General features: G+C 45.2%; 1 protein-coding gene across 6 annotated transcripts in view; it reads left to right on the forward strand.

Annotated features, from left to right (window-relative positions):
- Nucleotides 1-22,072, forward strand: part of WASF3 (WASP family member 3) — a 76,286-nt gene that overhangs the window by 16,260 nt on the left and 37,954 nt on the right. For 4 of the 6 annotated variants that reach the window (XM_070471704.1, XM_070471710.1, XM_070471705.1 and 1 more), the window contains one exon: nt 19,364-19,456. The gene's annotated coding sequence lies outside the window, so the exon portion shown is untranslated. Of the gene's footprint in view, nt 1-11,152; nt 11,215-16,179; nt 16,389-19,363; nt 19,457-22,072 lie in introns of those variants that run through there. The other 2 variants (XM_070471708.1, XM_070471709.1) reach the window with 2 other exon arrangements.

Raw genomic sequence — 22,072 nt, forward strand, 5'->3', positions numbered from 1 at the left:
GACCGAGGCATTTAGGTGACCCATAAACTGGTTTTAAAAAAACATGATTAGAAGTGATTTGCTTATAAGTAACACATTAGATCAGTCCTGGGTGTTCATTGGAAGGACTGGTGCTGAAGTTGAAACTCCAGTACTTTGGCCACCTGATGCAAAGAGTTGACTCATTGGAAAAGACCCTGGTGCTGGGAGGGATCGGGAGAAGGAGGAGAAGGGGATGACAGAGGATGAGACAGCTGGATGGCATCACCAACTTGATGGGCATGAGTTTGAGTAAACTCTGGGAGTTGGTGATGGACAGGGAGGCCTGACGTGCTGTGATTCATGGGGTCGCAAAGAGTCGGACACGACTGAGCGACTGAACTGAACTGACTGAATACATTAGATAACAATTGTTTTGCTTTATTTGGTCATATGGGGAAGTGAGAAGACTGAAACATGACCCATGTTGCTGCTATTGATCCGTATGGTTTGTTTGGTTAATAAGTTAGACAGTAAGTTTCTCAAAGACAGAAGGCTGGCTCTTCTGCATCTTAGAGTTGGTGTCACAGCTTACATACAGCAGGTGCCCAGGCGCGTCTGTGAACATCACAAATCAGTAAGCATTCACTGCCGAGTCTGCATGCGGACCGTCAGACCATACACCCCAGAGCAGGCTTATTCTGGAAAAAAAAAAAACAAACGAAAAATGCTTGTTGCTTTGCCATGTGTATGTTTTGTTAAATTCAACTGTGGCCCCAGATGCCTAATGAAAGATTTACTGTGTGGCTGATGGTTTCCAGTGTGAGTGGAGGTCGTAGCTGAGGACAGTGCTCTAGAAACCTCGCTTTCCAGGTCCAGGCAAGAGAGAAAGGTTTGACGCTGTTCCCGTGGATTCTGTGAGATTTAGGTTTTTTTTAAATCTGGAGTTGTATAGCAAACAGGAGTGCCGTGCAGCGGTGGCAGAGAACTTGGGTGTGTTCGCTGGTCGGAATCATTGTGTTCTGAAGGGGGCCTCGTCTAGTGCAGAATTCTGGCTTTGTTTATAGAATTTTTAATAATGAAGTAATATTTGATTTCTCCAAGTAGTTTAACATTTGGTTCTGTTGTTCAGTCATGTTTCAAATGATTGTGGCTCAGTGGTAAAAAATCTGCCTGCCAGTGCAGGAGATGCAGGAGACATGGGATTTGACCCCGGGTCAGGAAGATCCCCTGGAGAAGGAAATGGCAGCCCTCTCCAGTATTCTTCCCTGAAGAATCCCATGGATAGAGGAACCTGGTGGGCTACAGTCCATGGGGTAGCAAAGAGTTTGACATGACTGACAGTGCATGCATAGAATTTTCAGTAATGATGTAATATTTGATTTTTTCAAGTAATTTAACGTTTGGCTTCTTGTTCAGTCATGTTTTGAAAGACCTCCACTGCACGATACATATTAAAAAAAAACTTCTGTTTCTTTCAGTCCTTTGTTGGCTCGTATTTGAAATTTCTTTTGGTATAAAGGATGGGTTCAGACTCGGTGGATTTTTAACCCCCTAATGGGCCTCAGATATGCAGATGACACCACCCTTATGGCAGAAAGTGAAGAGGAACTAAAAAGCCTCTTGATGAAAGTGAAAGAGGAAAGTGAAAAAGTTTTCTTAAAGCTCAACATTCAGAAAACTAAGATCATGGCATCTGGTCCCATCACTTCATGGGAAATAGATGGGGAAACAGTGAAAACAGTGTCAGACTTTTATTTTGGGGGGCTCCAAAATCACTGCAGATGGTGATTGCAGCTATGAAATTAAAAGATGCATACTCCTTGGAAGCAGAGTTATGACCAACCTAGATAGCATATTAAAAAACAGAGACATTACTTTGCCAACAAAGGTCCATCTAGTCAAGGCTATGGTTTTTCCAGTGGTCATGTATGGATGTGAGAGTTGACTGTGAAGAAAGCTGAGCGCCGAAAAATTGATGCTTTTGAACTGTGGTGTTGGAGAAGACTCTTGAGAGTCCCTTGAACTGCAAGGAGATCCAACCAGTCCATCCTAAAGAAGTTCAGTCCTGGTGTTCATTGGAAGGACTGATGCTGAAGCTGAAATTCCAGTAGTTTGGCCACCTCATGCGAAGAGTTGACTCATTGGAAAAGACCCTGATGCTGGGAGGGATCGGGGGCAGGAGGAGAAGAGGACGACAGAGAATGAGATGGCTGGATGGCATCACCGACTCAATGGACATGAGTTTGAATAAACTCCAGGAATTGGTGATGGACAGAGAGGCCTGGTGTGCTGCGATTCATGGGGTCGCAAAGAGTCAGACATGACTAAGTGACTGAACTGACTGACTGACTGACTGAATGGGTTGTTACAGTAGCATTTAATAATAATCTTTACTCCAGTGGTTTGAAATGCCACATCCATTTTAGACTGAGTTCCTAATGTGTATGTATTTGTCATTTTCTGCATTTTCTAATCTGCTCCATCATAGGTGTATTTACTCAGAAGTCAGCACCACACTGATTAATTACTGTAGCTTTAGTGTCTCTGTGTCTGATGGGGATGCTATCAGTTCCTTAATCTTCTTTTTCATAATTTCACATCTCTGCTTGTTTTCCCGTAAGAACTTTAAAATCGGCTTGTCTTGTTCCTAAGAGGATTGTTGGGCATACTTACTGAAAACCTTCCTCTGTGATGAGTGACACTCTGGATTCTTAGGGCTCCATCTATGTTGTTAGCCTAGAGACTTGATTTTAAACCTAGTTCTGACATTAACTGGCTTTGTAATAAAAAAAAAATCAGATTCACGTTTTACTATTTTACAGCTGTTTGCAGGTGCTTTTAAAGAATTGCTGTGTACTCACTTTTTTAACTTTCTCAGTCACTAGACACAACTATTGTAAGTACCTTTAACATTTTTTAGCATCAAAGTGGGATGTTCATCCTTGCAGAAGTTGGAAGCAGCTGAATTAGAGTCCTGTAAGCTCTTTTTTGTTCTAAAATTCAGTTCTAGATAAACGAGAGGTGGTATATCATCAACCCCATCAAGGATTGAATTTACATCTTTGTCGTCGCTGAAAGGGCCACTCCAACAAGAGAAACTGCAGAAGTGTTTCTTGGCAAGATCATTTATCTGTTTCTTTCTTTTCCTCTGTAAGCAGTTGGTGTTTTGAAAGGAAGCATATTGTCTAGATTTTCAAAGTTCTCTAAAAACAGGATGGGGGAGTGGGTTATTTTCGAAGCATATAACGCAACTGCATCTTCAGCAGAATTAAGTGCTTTGAAAGCTTGCATTCTTTGTGTTGTCATAGTTGACTATTATGATTGAAATAAGTATGTATATATCTTCTTCCCTTTCTGAGTGTTGGTTGTTAGGGCTGGAGAAAGCCTTGGATGGAATGATTATGGGAGGAGACAATCAAGGCTGTGTTAATTCTCAGATGAGCCAGAGTTTACATTTTGAAGGGCACATCACGTCTATACTTTGTAGGATTCTGTAACAGATTGGAAAATAGTGGAACAAATGATGGGAGAAGATTGGCCTTCATCTATCAGTGAATAGCGGTTACCATTAAAGTGAGTTTTATTTATTTATTTATTTATTTTTTAAGTGAGTTTTAAAAGTGAGGAGACGACAGTTTCTTTTTTTTTGCCCTCTTTGGAAAATTACTTTCAGGATTCATTGATTTTAAAGTTGTTATGGGACTTAAAGAAGAAAACCTAAAAAAAGAGCCACGAAAAATCCTATAATTCTATCTGAATGGTATTCTGAAGTGAAGGGTGAGGTTTGGGATGTGTTGAATCTAGTTGCAGCAGACAGTCTCTTTCTTTAAGAAGCAGAAATCATAGGGGTCAATATAGTCATCAGATAAACTTGTTAAATCACCACTATGAAATTAGAAAGGTTAAAGAAGGGGGTTTAGGAAAAACAAGAACATAAGAAAATAATCTTAGAGTATGGCTTCCCTGGGGGCTCAATGATAAAGAATCTGCCTGCCACTGCAGAGACTGGGGGTTCAGTCTCTGGGTCAGGAAAATCCCCTGGAGAAAGAAATGGCAACCCACTCCAGGATTCTTGCCTGGAGAATCCCATGGACAGAGGAGCCTGGCAGGCTGCAGTCCATGGGGTTGCAAAGAGTCAGGCATGACAGAGCAACTAAAAAACAGCAACAACAGTTCTACATTTGGAAAATTCAAACTGGGAGTCAGTTGACTGGATCCAGATGCTGTTTGTGTGCTAAGTAGAAAGAGGACATGCCAGGAACGTGGGACTTCAGTCAGTAAAGCCCTTGATGTGAGTTTCCTTCATTGGCACACGCATGATGGGGGTCAGCCAGGGTCAGAATCTCAGATCCCAGGTCCTGGGAGGGAAGCCGACCAGCCCATTTTGGGTCATGTCCGTCCTGGTCACACTGCGACTGGGGAGTGTGTGTATGTGTGTAGTGTCAAATTAACCCTGCATGTTTCTGGGGAGTGTGTGTGTGTGTGTGTGTGTGTGTGTGTGTGTGTGTGGTGTCAAATTAACCCTGCATGTTTCTATCCAAACTGACTTCTGTATCTGTTGTCAATCACAGATTGCCTTTTGGGAAATACATAGTTTTTTAATAATTATTTATTTTTATTTGGCTGTGGTCAGTCTTCATTGTACGAAGGCTTTCTCTAGTTGCAGTGAGCGGCGCTACTCTTGTTGGGGTGCACTGGCTTCTCCTTGTGGAAGCTTCTCTTGGTTTGGAGCATGGGCACTAGGTGTGGGATTTCAGTAGTTGTGGGCTTCCATAGCTGTGGCTCTGGCTCATGCTTGTGGTAGATGGGCTTAGTTGCCCCAAGGCACGTGAGATCTCTCGGGACTAGAGGTCGAACAGGTGTTCCCTGAATCGCAAAGCAGATTCTTAATCACAGAACCACCAGGGAAGCCCGGGAAATACATATTTTTTTCCTTAGATTCTAATTTGATCTTGGGCACCCTTTGCCATCTGAAAAAGCTTCCTTTATAGCTTATATGTGTGCCAGTAAAGTGTCAGAGTGTCTGTTCCCCTACCCTGGCCAGCATGTAGATTTTCGTGTCTCAGCCTTTGCTAATATAATAAGTGAAAAGAGCGTATGGCTCAGCGGCTCTCCTCGGCATTTATGGATGTCACGTGAGGTTAGCCACTTTTTCATGCTTAGTGTTAGTTGCTCACTTGTCCAACTCTTTGCAACCCTGTAGACTGTAACCTGCCAGGTTCCTCTGTCCATGAATTCTCCAGGCGAGAATACTGGAGTAGACTGCCATTCCCTTCTCCAGAGGGTCTTCTCAACCCAGGGATCAAACCCAGGTCTCCTGCATTGCAGGCAGATTCTTTACTATCTGAGCCACAGGAAAGTCCTCTTCACGCCTGCTCTTCTGTTAATCACTGGATGGAGCGTGACTTAGTTCCCTGAGTTCCCTGTTTTTGTTCAGACGAGTCCCTGGGCTGCAGGGAGTCTTCTGTTTTGTGAGAGGATTCGTTTGGGAAGAGTTTCAACTTGCTCTGTGAGGCATCAGATATAGCACTAGGAGTGGTTCATCTTGGGACCGGCTTGGGCGGAGGGAGCAGGCAGGTGCCAGCTGGGCACAGAAGGAAGTGAGCGCGCCTGATGGGACCTGCCCGACCGACAGGTCGGTCGTGACCAGTAGGACTGTAGCTGTGACTGCTCAGCAGGCATCGGGGACTGTGTGGTCTGGCCAGTTCCCTGTGTCGCAAGTGACAAAGTTCCATGAAAGTTAAGAGACGTTGACCTGGTATGGTAGTGTCCATAGATGCCTGTGTCGGATGCATCTTGCTGATTCAACATTGGTTGAACGCTGAAAGTAAAAATCCTTTGGGAATGATTTTGCATATATTTGGTATTTAAATCTCCCCTTTGGCTATTTCTCCAAAGCACCACGGAGCTGGGCAGACGTGTATGTGTGCTTCTCTTGCAGTTACATTAAAAACAGTCCCGCTGGTGAAGGTTGGGGTGGAGTGGACCATCTTCCTTTCAGTATTAGACCTCGTGCTCTGCGTGATCTTGGACGTGGGTAGACTCGCGCTGCTTGGCTAGATGATTCTTTAGACTTCAGCCTCGGTGAACACCCTTGTTATGCCTGTCACACTGAACTGGAGCAGGGCAGCGTCCCGTCCCCACATTGGTTCCTTGACTGACCACCACCACCCCTTCCTGGATTTCCGCCAGCGCCGGCGAAGGTGGCCTCATAAGCTCAGGTTACAGAAATGAATGGGGAATGTAAACACGCCTTTGTTCTCGTGTGTGTAACTTTCCCTCCCCTGTGAATGAAACCCATTCCGTTTGGGGAAGCTGGTGCTGAGCCCACATCTGAATAGCGTTCACAACAGGATTTCTCATTAATATGCTTTGTCCGTCCTCGGCAGCAAGACACTGTTCAGACATTCTTGGCTGGAGGCTGGAACGCTTGGGTTTCTACCCTGCTCTTTTCTTATCTGTGATCCTCTGCTGAGAAGATCTCTCTTCCCCATTTAATCAGGCTCAGGAAAAAAAAAAGGGTGAATCTTCTGATTACTGCTTTTAATTGTAAGATTGCCGTCTCTCACTCTCTATGTAACCTGATGTTTACTTTCACTTCAGCCTTTTTTTTTTTTAAATTTTGACCTTTCTTATTTGAGGGGAAAACTAAAAGGAGGCATGAGTTGATAAGTTGATGATTCTTATAAAATGTCTTTCTTCCTTCAGATCTCCTCTTTAAATGTAGATCTTAAACCAAAAATATTCCCTGAACATTTACTCGTAGAAAGTAATCTGGCTGAGACTTAAGTACAAGGCAGATCTAGATGAGATCACTGAGGAAAAGTTCCAAATAAATACATCTAAAATCTGATAGTCTCATAATTCGCTAGTTTCTTCTGTATGAAAAGTAGGGATGAAACGCCACACGGACTTAAAGCAGGCTGGCTGTTGACTCCCGGGTCATGTGTTGTGTGCTGTCTGGACATCGGGGATTCATCAGTGAACCAGACAGTGAGAAAATCTTTGCCCCACCCCTGCTGAGCGCTGTTAATGGGAGAAGTGGGCGGTGGAGGAGGAAACCTAGTCAGTTACACACGCGTGCACATCGGAAGGTGGCAGTGGGCCGGGGGAAGAGGAATCCCTGGTGGACAGGGAGGTGGCCAGAGTCAGCCGGGAGAGACCAGGGCAGAGCGGTGAAGGGAGGGGAGGACACGGGCCAGGTGCCTCTGCTGGGTCGTCGTAAGGCCTGTGGCTTTTACCTGATTGAGGTGACCAGCCCTTAGAGAGTTTCAGATCAGGAGAGACGCAGATCCAGCTCCCCTGTTGACAGAATTGCTCTACCTTCTGAGTGGGGAATAGGCTGTTGGGAGCCAAAGGTGGAGCCCAGGCCTCCGTGGGCAGGTTGCCTTCCTGCACTTCCTGAGTTTTATGTTTGAGGCTGAGAGGTCAGAGCTTGTAAGTTCGCCTCCTGGGGATGCTGAAGGGTAAACTATAAAGGACCCAGACACTTTTTCAGTTGTCTTAATGCCACCTTTGTTTTTCTAGACCTGAAATTAAGTCACCTGAAATTCACTCTTGGTTTTTATTTTACATTTTGCTTTTTGCTTTACATTTTAAGTCAACTTCAGATTTTTTTTTTATAGTTGATACTCTTTTTATATCATCTGTTAATGTTTGCCTTGTTAGCATTTATTTCACATGAGATTCTCTTGCAGATTTATTTATTTATCCTTTCTGGGATGCTTACCAGTAGAATCCATGTTCCACAAAAATAAGGAATTATATCTTTTACTGCATTTTTTACTAGGTCCCTAGTACCTAGGCACTAGTACATAGTAGATACCCAACAAATAATTTTTTTATAAGTTAATACTGTAGATACTATTTTGTACGCTTTCCGATATAATCTTGTGTCACAAGACTTTTACCATGTAATTTGGAAGTCTTCTAAAATGCAACATAGGTGGTTGCCTAATAATTTGTTTTACAAATCTAACATAATTTGCTTTAAATTAATTTCTTTTGTTCTATTTTTCCTGTGTTTTATTATTATAAATAACACTAAGGGGAACATCTTAATATACAAATCTTTGCCCACATTTGTGTTTACTTTTTTAGAGTATATTTATATATATAGTGACACATTGTAGCTCAGATAGTGAAGAATCCGCCTCCACTGCAGGAGACCTGAGTTCGATCCCTGAGTCAGGAAGATCCCCTGGTGGAGGGCATGCCTACGCACTCCAGTATTCTTGCCTGGAGAATCTCATGGACAGAGGAGCCTGGTGGGCTATACAGTCCATAGGGTCACAAAGAGTCGGACATGGCTCAGCGACTTTCACTTTAACTTCCATATATATAAAGAATTGCTAGTTGAAATCGTTTAAATAATTTAAGGCTCTTAACATACACTGACAACAGAAGTATGACAGTTTCTACCCCCACTGGCATTTTAGGAGAGCGCCTTTCTGCTGGCATTTGCTCTCAGAGGCTGTTTTCTTCTCATCTGTGTTCATTCCCTTGGCCTCCCACCTGCCGTGTCCCTGTTCCGTCCTTCCAGTTACAGCCATGCTGGTGGATCCTGACATTCTTACTCTGGGCTCAGCTCTGTTCACTGGGGATCTGGGGGTTTCCCTGCACCTCGGGTCCCCACCTTCAAGCTGTTAAGTGTTCTCTTTCCATCACGACCTGCTCCTCCTGCCCTGTTCCCTTTGGAGACAATGAAGGTTGGGGGTGTGGGAGTGATTCTCAGTTCTTTCCCATTTCCTCTTTAGTGATGAGCTACTTTCCAGGCGACTGAAATTTCACCTGTCTTTCTGGGCGGTTATCATTCCCGCCTGTTTGTCTCCTCCTCATGGGCTGTGTTTTTCCTCCTCAGTGTGTTTCAGATGTGGCTACTGCAGGGTGTGACCAGGGACTCGGGAGACTTGAATGCAGACGCATCATAAACTATGATAGCCACGTGTATCTGTCTTGTTTGCAGGAACAGGTCCCCTTTGCTGGGGGGGGGGCGGCGTTTATGGACCCCTTTGTTACAGCGGCTGTGACTATACTCTGTCCCCAGGGAGAAAAAGAACCGACGTTACTTGTTGAATTGCTCGTGAAATCTTTATGTCAGGTTTAGTGGTACACAGAAAGCTTTGAAATAGATTTTGATTCTGGAATATATAAAAATTGTCATGGTGATGGGAAAAACCCAGCCCTCTGCTGTGCATTTATATCCTCTATTTCCATCTGATAAGATGCAGATTTCTTAAGTATTTTTGTGCATTTATGTGATAGTTTTGGTCCAAATTTAAGATTCAGCATATTGAATGAAACTAAACAGTAGTCCTAATTTGTTATGGTCTGTTTGGTATCTGGCAGTGTGCTGATTGCTGACTGTGTGGTACTTTGGGAGGCTGTAATATTGATTAGTCCGAGTTTGAAGAGGAAGTATATTGTTGTGGGGAGGCCAGAGTGACTGCCCTCATCTGAGTTACATCTGTCCTCCTGAAGGAGCTTGGACCTGCAGGACTCAAGGTGTAAGTGAAGAAGTACCCCCTCTTTCCGGCAGTGGTAGAAACTCTGTGGGTCCCTGTAGGGGCCGACTGGGGTCCATGTGAGGATGGGTTAGAAAGTCAGGTTGGTGGGGCTGGAAGTGAAAGGAATGGACAGAAGCCAGGGGCATATGGGAATCAAGGCGGGTCATAGCAAGGAAATAGACATCATGGAGACACCCAGTGGGTCAGGTTCCCAGGTTCTCAAGAACCAACACACAGTCAGAAGCCAGGGACCATTTATAAAGGTGAAAGCAACTTGAATCATTGCTAAGGAAACCGCCTTTATATTTACTAACAATGGCCTGGGATGGACTTTCTAACACAGCTGCAGCAAGGAAGGTGAGGCCAAAGCCAAGAGCCACGCGGGTTTCTTTTTTTTTTTCTGCATCTTTTTTTTTTTTTTCCATTTATTTTTATTAGTTGAAGGCTAATTACTTTACATCATTGCAGTGGTTTTTGTCATACATTGAAATGAATTAGCCGTGGATTTACATGTATTTGATAGGAGATGTCGTAACACTGGTCCAGCGTCCCCCTGTGGTGTGTGTGGTGTTATTCTAGACAGCATGAAATGTAAGCTGCTCTTTTTACCCTCAGGAGCTTCTCACTGAGGTGAGAAGACAGAGCCTCTGCATCCAGAGGGAAACCTCGGTAGGAAGAAGAGGCATTGGGTGTTACCTGGGTGCTTATCCTGAGTTCTGTTTAAGCCAGAGGAGGGGGTGAGTGGGCTGGCCTGGGGGTGCTTAGGAAATGTTATACTAGGTGGGACTTCAGTGAGGGGGATGTGGAGAGGGCCCTTCCCCCTCCCACCTTTTCATGCTGTTTGCCCCTGGAGCCCATTTCCTCACCGGTAAACTAGTTTAATTTCTGCCTTGCTTGTTGGCATCATGCTTGTTGTAGAGATTAAACGGGACGATTTATGTGAGAGCCCTTTGTAAATGGCACCATGGATTCAGATGTGAGGTGTTATTAATAATTTGCCATTTGCAGCAGGAGCCTGTTGGATCACAGCTCCGTTTTAATTCATTCATCATATGTAAATGAGGTTGTATTCTTGTAATCAGAGGTGTTTGATGAAGGTCATGATTAGACATTGAGGGAAGGAGTCAAAGAGACTTTTTTAGTAAGGTTAGTGTATGTCTGAGATCTTAACTTACAAACTTATAAATACATAATTAGTACTTAAAATTAATGTTTAGTATGAATCTGGAGGGTTTTACATTTTTGGTTAATAAAAAGAGGAAATATATCTGAAGAGTAAGTTACTGAGCTGTGAAAAAAACAGAGTCCATTTAGTAGCAAAATCACACAATGCTTCTCATTCCACATTCTAGAACAGACTATTTTTAGCATCTGTTTGAATCAGTGATGAATCCCAGTTACAGGATTCAGTAATTAAAGCAGAGAAAAATATAACATTGTGTAGGCAAGAAGATCTTTTTACTTGAGTTGACTCTGTTTCAGGGTTCAGACTGCCGTCCTCGGGGTCTGCCCAGAATTGTTGGTCTGTCATCCCTTGTGGGGTCACAAACAAGAAGAAGAGTGCCAGGACCTCAGCCAAGGACACAGTGTCCCCTTTTTAAGAAGGGAAGTTTTTAAAAAAAAAAATCCTTGGGATGTCTTTAATGGGTAAGCTTGTGGTAACTGTGTCATCGGCAGGGTTCTGGAAGAAATGCGGAGGGATCCCCGGGCGTCCCCCCGTCTGCCTGTCCTCAGACCCTCCCCGAAGGTCAGTTCTGCCCCTCTGTCTCCTGCATCGGTTCTGTGCTCGGCTGTTTTTCCCGTTCTCCGCTGCCTGTGAATATTGTGAAAGCACAGGGTGTGTAGCTGCCAGTTGGTCCCGATCCACATTTGTATCTAATGGTTGTGGATCGTTCCATAACGTTGCTAAACAGCTCTCTGAAAACTTGCTCCCTGTCAGCAATCTCTCCTCGAGCTGGGAGCCTTATTTTATCCCTTGCAAGTTATTATTACTTTGTCTTTTATGCCCCTTCTGCAAAAGCTCATTAACTGTTGGGCTGCATTGAATCGGGGGTTCTGTTGACCCAGATTCTCCTGCCGCTCCCCTGGGTGGAGCCCAGCCCTTGAGGTGGTGACCGTGAGGCTGACACCAGGGCACGAGGCACCTGGCTGAAGTAGGTCACGAAGATGCAGTGTGATTTTTTTTTTTTTTTTTTTAACCAAGGCATTTGGGAAAGTTCACTTATTTGACAAATGCCCTTTGATCATTGCTTGTGTGCCAAGCATTGAGCCGGGTACTAGGAATTAAAAAAGAAAATGGAAAAGATCTTTGGGAGTGAGGAGTGCAGTTTTAGGACTCAGGTGGCCGCCCACAGCCAGACCTGTCTGCTGTGAGTGTTAAAAATGTTATATGTGTGCGTGCTAAGTCGCTTCAGTTGTGTCTGACTCTGCAACCCTATGGACTGTAGCCTGCCAGGCTCTTCTGTCCATTGGATTCTCTGGAGTGGGTTACTGTGCCCTCCTCCAGGGGCTCTGCCCGACCCAGGGCTCAAACCCGTGTCTCTTATGTCTCTTGCATTGGCAGGCAGGTTCTTTACCACTAGTGCCACCTGGGAAGCCCTAAAAACATTATATATATATATTTATAAACGCTAAACAGTCATAGTTGGCAGAAGCAACAAATAATTTAAAAATTCACTTTTCTTTGAAAACTGATTGTTTACTGTGAATTTCCAAACTTTTTCAGCCTCTGAGTTCTTTGGTCTCCCAGTAGCTCGGGTATCTTGTGCTGCGGGAATGAATAACCAGGCAGACGTAAGACCAGACCTAAATCTGGGCTGCTTCGATCATCTTGGTTTTAGACTCTGGCGTGCTCGTTCACTGGTTCACTGTTTCGTTCTGGACCCAGGATGGTTCAGGAGGTCTCTGAGCTCCTTTCTGTGTGAAACCCTGGGGGTATAAGGATGAGGTGATCCTCCCGCAGCCCGGGGGGCGGTCACAGGGACCAGGCAGGGCCAGCGCTGGAGGCTCTCAGGGCGATGTTACCATGTGGGAGCCCAGCTTGTCCCAGGGATCATTCCTTTGATTCTCAGTCTCATTTTTGTATTTCAGGGAGTTTAAGCTTAAGTAACCTGCCTTAGAGGGTGTAAGTGGGATCCCAGTCTGAGCTGGATTCTGGCTCCAGAGCCCACCACACCGTGCCATCCTGCATTGCCCATCTGGTTGGGTGGGCACAGAGGAAGGGGCGGGCTCCACCTGCAGCTAGCAGTGTAACTGATCACTCATTGGTCAGAGGGGAGCTGAGGGCGTACAGGTGGGAGGGCAGGTGGGGAGGAGGGGCAGGTGGGGAAACCTGTGGAGCCTGCCCAGGAATTGGCTTGTCACCCCGTGGGGTGGGGTGGTGCTCATTGCATGGGGACCCCAAGGAAAAGCCAGCTTAGCAGGCAGGCTGGCCGCATTAACGGGAGGGTGCACTGCAGCCCCCGGTGCCTCTGACGCACCTGCATCTGTGAAGGGTGAACTGGAGGAGCTGGGGAAGGCCAGAGGGGCTGGGAGCCCACCCCTGCCTTCAGGTCCCTGGAAACCTGCAGAGGTGAGAAGGGGCTGAGCTGGATTCTTTGTTTTCCAAGGGCAGACAGAGAGCACGGGTTTGAAGTGATAAAGACGCAGGCTTGAACTGAATACAGAGCTGGTGTTCCCGAGAGGTTACAGCGTCCCCTGCCTGGGCAGTGTTCAGGAGACGCCCCCAGGGGTGGGGCAGCCCAGAGGGGAGTCTGCACTGAGTGGTGGGCTGCTCTCTGGCCCTTCCCGCTCTGGCCACTGCATTTCCTGTAGCTGCCCAGACCTCGGTAGAGAGGACAGACGCTTTATGTTATGAGCAGGCTCTGGACCTGGGAACGTTCTGACCCCCTCACGATGCCTTCGTATTTAGGTGGTGGCGGAGCCCTTGTCTGTATTGACCTCGCCGCGTCCCCGTGCCTCTGAGGACAGGACTCAGTCTCGTGGTGTCACTTTGTTCTGCACACACGTCTAAGTCTTGTCTTATTCGTGGCAGCTGGTCCTCTCCTCCCAGGACACTGTGCGGGTCGCTCTGGCCACATAGCGCTTTCAGGCCTCATTTCCGCCTGATTCGTGACTGTGTTTCTTGTGTGTTGTAGGAAGACGCTCAGTGATTGAATGGACTGTGAGGTGTTGGCGTGGCCCAGATCTCCGTCTGGGTTATCCGAGTCTCTGGCTGGGGACTCTTGGCCCAGAGGTGTGGGCCAGCCGTGGCTCCGCACAGCCGCGTCGTATCAGGAATCGATCATTTTATCTTCCTGTTATACTGGGTAGTTATTGATCATGAAATGAAAGAGGAGAAACTTGTTTTTATACCTTAGCATATAAATCTGTGATACATACTTTTTTTTTTTGATACGTACTTTTTAAGTACTTAAAACTAGGAGAATTTTTCCTCATCTGCATCCTCATAAGATAATTAATGTGGTTTTATTAATTGTTGAATGAGTGTCCCTAGTTGGGAGTGGGCTCTGAATGTCAGCTGACATTATTTTTGTGTTTTATACAGCAGTACCTCTCCTGCTGCTTGTTTTATGTGTACACACACACACACACACACACACACAGACACACACACACCCTGTCCTCACCAGGTGAAGCTCTCAGGGCACCAGGACCATGTCTTACACGCACACATATACACACACAGACACACACACACACACACACACAGAGGGCACCAGGACCGTGTGTGCCCCTCGGCACTTCTACACGGGAGCTCCCTACATGTTGAGCTGAGCCGTGGGGCCGGCTAAGTGTGTCCCTAGCGGCCCTGACCTGGGAGGTGTAAAACGACTCCAGCCGTGGGAGCTGAAGCTCAGATAACCAACCTGAGAGGCCAGGAGGAGCAACACAGAGGTTGCTGTTTTATCATATTGTTAGACACGCGCTTTAGCTAAAACCATTCCTATTAGACATACTGATGAGACGTTGCTGTGAAGACGGTAGAGTCTGCATGTTCCGGGGAGCTCACCATCTTGTAAGTAGAGCTTGCTGTGTGCAGAGTGAAGATGGTTGATGCTGTGATCTCCTGGATGGAGAGGAACTTAGAATCTGAGTCTGAGGAGGAAGGTGGCCCCAGAATGCAGTGCAGAAACCACCGTCCTGGACCACGTGTGCATGTCGTATGTACGCAGCTCCCTGTTTCCGGAAAACTGGGATTCAGAAGCTTAGGCGGGATGGCAAGGACCAAAATAGTAAACAAATCCTGATACAATCAGATTAGGTTAATTATTGGCAGGTTACCAGTGAGTTATTTAGACACAACCTGTCCTCAGGTTAGATGTTTTCACATCACAGAGTTCCTTCTTTTGTGTTGACTTTGGATGTTGTAGGAACTAAGAGGAAAGGGCAAAATCCCAGGGACAGCTTTATTATCATTGACCTTTTTAAAGTTTAGAACAAAATGCTGTTTAGAACAAAATGCGTTATTTTGTAAGTAAATTCAGTCATTTCTTTCACAGAAGAGTGTAGACCAAGTTCAGCTGAACCGCTTAGGAGCTGAGTGGGCTGTAATGTATCTGAAATGACCTGAACTCATGATCAAGCCACCCTCCTCTCCCTTCTCTGCCTCCTTTTTTTAGAAAAAGACATATTTTTCTAGACAGATACTTATCCTGGCTTCGTTCATTATCCTTGATCTGCATTATGACTTTGTAGTTTCAAAATAATAGTTTTTCCTTATTCTTTATTTTTTTCTCCCCCCTCCCTTTTTTTTTTTGTTTTTGTGCTTCACAGGATAAGGGATTTTAAGTTAGTAGCAGTGTTTTAAGGATTAGGCTGTGATCTGGGGCCAGCGTGGGTGCACTCTGATGCCCCCATGTTGAGGACTTTACTGGAGACCTGACCGGATGAGGACAGCCACATCTTGGTGGGATTTTAAAGGGAGGAGCCCTTAAGCTCACTCAGTTTGTTCCTCTGTCCTTTGACTTCTTCATCCATCTATTCAACAAATAATTGCATGTTTGCGTGCCTTTCTCTTAGTGTTCCCTTTCCCAGATCTGGTAACCACCCCTCAGCTCAGAATCGCAAGCCTGCAACATTAGGAGCTGCACTGTTCCGTCTCATAGCCACTAGCCATGCATTGCTATGCGCATGAGTGTGTGCATGCTAAGTCGCTTCATTTGTGTCCAACTCTTTGTGACCCCATGGACTATAGCCTGCCAGGCTTCTCTGTCCATGGAATTTTCCCAGGCAAGAATACTGGAGTGGGTTGCCATGCCCTCCTGCAGGGGATCTTCCCGACCCAGGGATCGAACCCTCATCTCTTATGTCTCCCACATTGGCAGGTGGATTCTTTATCACTAGCACCACCTGGAAAGCCCCATGTGCTGCTGTTTAATGTTAATTAAGAAATAAAATGGAAAACTCAGCTCCTCAGTAACACTTGTCAAGGTCAAGCAATCACTCAAGTGCCGTCTGTGGCTCGGGCTGTACACGGATCAGTGTCCATCTGTAGAACACGTCCATCGCTGTGGGGTGGGGGTGTGTACGGAGGAGCTGAGCCAGGCAGTGCTGCCTCTGCCCCGGGCCCACCCCTACCCCTGAGACACCCCAGTGCCCATCTGCCCCATCACCCAGCGCCTACGCCTCTCAACCTAATTCCCATTAAAAACTTCTCCCCGTCTCATTGTAGGTCTTGGTCATCTGTCGTCTGAATTAAGGCTGCAGTGTTACCAGGGTTGTGAATTCCTCTCCTGTCCCCCATGGCTGCCACTGCTCCCCTGTGCTCTCCATACCACAAGCATACATTCATCACATTGAACGCTGATTCCTCATCAGTAGGACTTTTCTTCTGGGGCACCAAGAGGTTCTTGTGGGTGCAGTATGGGCTTTGACTTGACAGGGTCGAGACACACGAAGCCTGACACATCACCCCAGCAGGTATGTGTTCTTTGAGCAGACAGAGGGAGGAACGGGTGGGTGAAGGAGGCCACTCGAGGTTGCACTGTGAAGGCTGGAGCCAGTTGGGATGCATGGAAACCAGAAGAAAAGAGGCATTCGTGGTGGGGACCATCAGAGATGCATGCCTGTTGGCAGGAAGTGAAGGGCGCTGTGCTCCCAGGAGTTGCCAGAGTGGCTTGTTCAGCACCATGGCCAGGGCTTCACCCGGGGACATAGACCCTTGGGTTACCGTGTTGATGGTGTGGCATATAACTGTGTTTCCTGAGCTAGTGTGACACCTCTTCGTAGAGGCGCTGCATTTCACACTTTGCAGTCTTCCCCTGTAACTTCCAAGGAGTTAAAGATTCACGTTCCCCTGTAAAGTGAGGCAGCACGTTCACAGAGCTGAGTTAATTCTTCAAGCCCTTCACAGCTCCTGACTTAGCTTAGACGTGTTCGCCACTCAGTAGGAAAGAAGAGTGCATGTGTGCACGTCCCGAGGAGGTCCTGTGATGCACGTTGTGTGATGTGGTAACTAAGAGCAATGGTGGTGGCCAGACAGCCTGTCCGGACTCTGCCTCTCCAGAGCCGTGTCATCTGGACAAGACACCTTCCAATCCCCCGTTTCCTCTTTTTTTTTAATGAGGGTGTTTACCTGTGTCAACCAAAGAAAACCACACAGCCTGAAAGTTGGGAGTTACGTTTCATTTGGGTGGGGGGTCCTACTGAGGACTAGAGCCTGGGAGATAGCCTCACAGTTTCTCTGAGGGACTGCTCCAAAGAGGCAAGGGGGGAGCCAGGATAAGCTGGAGTTTTGTTGGGGAAAAATGAACAAACATGTAGTTGAACATCAGAAGGTCACTAGTGATCATAAAAGATGGACGTCTCAGTTTAATGATTTTAGTGCTTTTCTGTGTAGGGGAAGATGCAGGGATCTGGGCTCATGGAACATAGTCCTTCATCCTCTGTCTTGACTGCCTAGGGCTGGTATCATGTTTTTCTCAATTCTGAATTCCCTCAGGGCTGACTTGTCAGGGCAGCTGCTATGGCTGCTCTTTGGATGGTGGGCAGCGTTCTTTGTTTATTGAAATGGCAAGGAGCATGGTTCTGTCCTGCCTTGTGAAGGTTAAGTTAAGTGTGAGTTACAAGTTAGCATTCTGCTTAGTCTTCAATGAGACATTTACCACTAGATAACTGATAACAGAATATTAGTTGCATAGCCTTTCACATGAATGGGGAAATCCACACTTGTGTTTCCTGAAGAAAGAGGTAACCCAGGGCTGTAAATACAAAGTGTCACCCAGGACACACGTATGTGGACACTGGCCTTGCCCTTATGCACAGCTAGCAGATATATATAATAACCTTATCCAAAGTGAAACAGACATGCTGGTTACTTTCAGAATCATGCAGATTCTGAACCAGGTGATCTGGTTCAGGAGAAATTTGGCCCGGATCATCTAAAACCCAGAGATACTTCTCTGTCTTTGAAAATAGGATGATCGCTTATGCAAATGGCTTAGGGAAAAGTCATTTTTAATTTTGCATAATCAAGCACCCGCCGTACAGCTGCTCCTGAGAAAGGGGAAGGAAGTCATGTGCTGCTGTTAATTTTAAGTGAGCAAACGAGGAGGACATGTGTGGATCAGAGTGTCATTGAACGATCTATTTTTTTTTTCACACTTTCAAAAGGATGGTGGCGATCCTAACTCTGGGTGTTCGTTGTCTGCTGGCCCACATACAGCTCACAACACAGCCCTTTCTAGACTTCGGGTTGCTCACCTTGCCTAAGGACATTGCATCCTGTCCTTTCCTGGGCCTCCTTTCCTGGCGTCTCCCCTTCCCAGCCGCCCTTGATCTCCCGGGAAGCTTTTGCTCTCCTCCCCCCACTTCCGGGCTGCTCTGCCCTTGCCTGCACCTGCTGTGTTGTGTTGTACCTGCCAGCGTCGGCCACCCTCACAGGGTTGAGCGAGCATCCTCTCAGTCATTTTTGTGTCCGCAGTGCTGAAAAGGCGGGGCCAACTTATGCCAGGTACTTGGAAAAGTTTTGTTGGATGAATGAATGCTTGTTCACTATACCTTTCTTAACTGTATTCGCCATAGTGAACCATAACTCTGTGTGGGTAGGAAGCTATACTGTTTTTGGTACCACATAGCTTCTTCTCAGAGAAGGCAATGGCACCCCACTCCAGTACTCTTGCCTGGAAAATCCCATGGATGGAGGAGCCTGGTAGGCTGCGGTCCATGTGGTCGCTAAGAGTCAGACACGACTGAGCAACTTCACTTTCACTCTTCTCTTTCATGCATTGGAGAAGGAAATGGCAACCCACTCCAGTGTTCTTGTCTGGAGAATCCCAGGGACGGGGGAGCCTGGTGGGCTGCCATCTATGCGGTCGCACAGAGTCGGACACGACTGAAGTGACTTGGCTTAGCTTCTTCTCACTGGTGAACACTGTTTAACTTCAGGTGACTCTGTAGACTTGCTGTTACTGTCAGTCATCCTGGAAACACTAGGGTCAGTTCGGCCCACATGGAGTCTTTGTCACTGTTTTATCCCCATATGTGCTATTGAAATTTTTTTTTAAGTGATCACCAAAATTTTTATGGGCTTGAAATAAGAGTTCTTGTGCAGTGGGTTGGTATTCCATTAATTGAGGGTGGTCACAAGCCTACATTGTGTGTGAGCAGTTCCGTTGAACAGACCTGTGATTTACTGGGCTTTTGTGTTTCTTCCCTTTGGCTGTTATTTACTCGACTCCTTGAAGTTACTTGCAGAGCTTATTCCAAGAAAAGGAGTGGGAGCCATACCAGAATGCACATTCCTTATTAGATCCCTGCTAATTAAAAAAGAACTCGTTCTGAGACTAGAGCTCCGTTGATGAGATAATCAAAATGTGAAATTTGAATTTTAAACTTTCTTGGAGACGCAAATGCATTTTGCTTGCCAGTATTTAATTTTATTTTTTCCTTTTTAGCTTTAATTTTGATTGCTGTTACTACTGATACCTGAGCCAGTGGTGATGCTACCTAGGGGACATTTCTACAACCCATAAGTCAACAGCTACATGGTAAGTGTGTGTGCATTTCATCATTAAAGCCATTTAATTTCTATAACGTTGTAGTTCAAAATGTTAATTTGAAATAGAATAGGATAAAATATGTTAATCATTAAAGCCATTTAATTTCTATAAATTGTAGTTCAAAATGTTAATTTGAAATAGAATAGGATAAAATATGTTAATGTTTCTAAATATTAAATATTAATATAATTTAATATATAAATATTAACAGTCAGGTAATATATCAAGCTTTTGTTCCTAGTCAACAGTAAGAATTTGAAAGAGGAAAACTGAAATTTGATATACTCATTTCCTGTTAATTTTTATGTGAACCACAAATGTGGCTATGCAGTTTCTGACTCATTAAACTGGATCTCATTTTTCTCCCCTGTATATTTTGCCCATTTACTTCAGAATTGTCTAGTCAGTGAAACAAAGCAAGAAAAAGAAATATAAGGTATATGGATATGGAAAGAGGCGAAAGCAAATTCAGGGTTCCCCTCGCCAGGGGCCTCAGAAATGTGGGTTCACCTCTGATATATCAGGGAGGGTGGGGGCTGGGAGTCACTGTTGAATACCAGCCCGTACTATCTACTAAATTTTGGTTTCTGTGGTTGTGATCTGAAACTCAAGAAAGCACGGCAACACATTTATATCACTTGAGGGTTTAAATTACTGTTTTCTTTTAAGTTTAAAGTTAAAAGTCAGCATCATCTATTGGGAGGTCTTATTTCAGCATTTTCTTCTTTCTGTTAATGTAACTGGAAAGCTGTGTATAGTACTTAAAAGTTATGTATTGGTTTCAACTTCATTAAATAGCCTTTGTTTTTTAAAGAAAAAGGCTATCTGAAACAATGTTAAGATGTCCTCTCAAATTCTGTGAGAGTATATCAACATTATTTGTTAACTCTGTTATAACTGTCACTTAGCTTTGGAAGAGTTAACAGTTGTTTTGTATGCTTGCTGTCATGTCTTATACCGACATGTTTTGTATAATTATATAAGATACACTGGAGGAGGGCAGGGAAACCCACTCCAGTATTCTTGCCTAGAGAATCCCATGGACAGAGGAGCCTGGCAGGCTACAATCCATGGGGTTGCAAAGAGTGGGACGCAACTGAAGCGACTTGGCACGCACCCACAATCTTGATAAGCTGCTGAAAACATTGAAAAACATTCCTCAGGGCACCTTGGAGATCATGGACTCTCACTTGGTGATGCTAACGGAGGATGTTAGTTGCAGAAACATACTAAGACTTTGGCACCTGCCACAGCTGGTTTGGAGTTGAAGTTCTTGCACTTACTAGTCACATCACTCTGGATAAGTTATTTTTTGAGCCCTGAGTTCTTAATCTGTTAAGTTTACCTTTATCTGCCAGCTTATAAAGTTGTAATGGGTGTCAATGACATATAAAATGTTTACATATGTATTGATAACATGTTTCCATTTATCATGTATAACCAATTTACCATGATCAGCTTTATGATTTTGTTTCTTTGGTTGATTTTCTGTAAAATGACATGTCCAAACACGGGTTGGAAGAGAAGTTCCAGACAGAGATCATTTCAGAAAGGAGTGAGTTTATTGAGAACAAAGAGCAGAGATCATGTGGGCACCTCGAGTGCAGCGGGCTGACCTCCTGACTGACCAGGGCAAATCACTGCTTTTTGGGGGTTAATTGAATGCTTTTGAACTGTGGTGTTGGAGAAGACTCTTGAGAGTCCCTTGGACTGCAGGGAGATCCAACCAGTCCATCCCAAAGGAGATCAGTCCTGAGTGCTCATTGGAAGGACTGATGTTGAAGCTGAAACTCCAATACTTCAGCCACCTGATGCGAAAAAATAGCTCATTGGAAAAGACCCTGATGCTGGGAAAGATTGAAGGTGGGAGGAGAAGGGGATGACAGAGGATGAGATGGTTGGGTGGCATTGCCAACGCAATGGACATGAGTTTAAGTAGGCTCTGGGAGTTGGTGATGGACACAGAAGTCTGTCCATGGGATTGCGAAGAGTTGGACACGACTGAGCAACTGAACTGAGCCAATTTGTATAGCTTCAAAACAAAGAAAATTTCTGCTGGAAGGATGGCATTAGATGAATGGTTAGGGTGCTATAGGGAGGGAGATGGGCATTGTTGCTTAATTTGGGGTCATGAAAACTGGCTGGTAAGGATCAGGGGGGCTATTTGGCAATAGTTACAAGAGGCCCAGTCAGTTCCAGAGATGACCTTAGTATTGGGCTCAGCTTCTGTGGTCTTGGGGCAGGACTCTGCATCACCTGGAAGCCTGAATGATCCTTTTGGAGATGATCATAATCCACCTTTTGTACTGTGTTGGAACCAATAGGATGCCGGGTATACTCTTTGAGACCGAGTGTTGCAAATTTTAGATACTTCACTGGTACATCACTTCCTGCTTTCATAGTGCAAACAATTGAGAGTAGTTAACTAAAATAGCGTTCAGTTTATCTTAACTTTCTTCCATGAGCACAGCTTCTAGTTGCCAAAAATACTGCCATCAGGATGCTTTTGGTTTCTAAAAATACAGAGACTCCACAGATTCATAGCACGTGTACTGGGGAACAGTTGATAGGTTCTACAGATTTACTGCTATTTTGACCTTATTT

Source organism: Odocoileus virginianus, chromosome 8, assembly GCF_023699985.2.
Source record: "Odocoileus virginianus isolate 20LAN1187 ecotype Illinois chromosome 8, Ovbor_1.2, whole genome shotgun sequence".
NCBI classification, from domain to species: domain Eukaryota; kingdom Metazoa; phylum Chordata; class Mammalia; order Artiodactyla; family Cervidae; genus Odocoileus; species Odocoileus virginianus.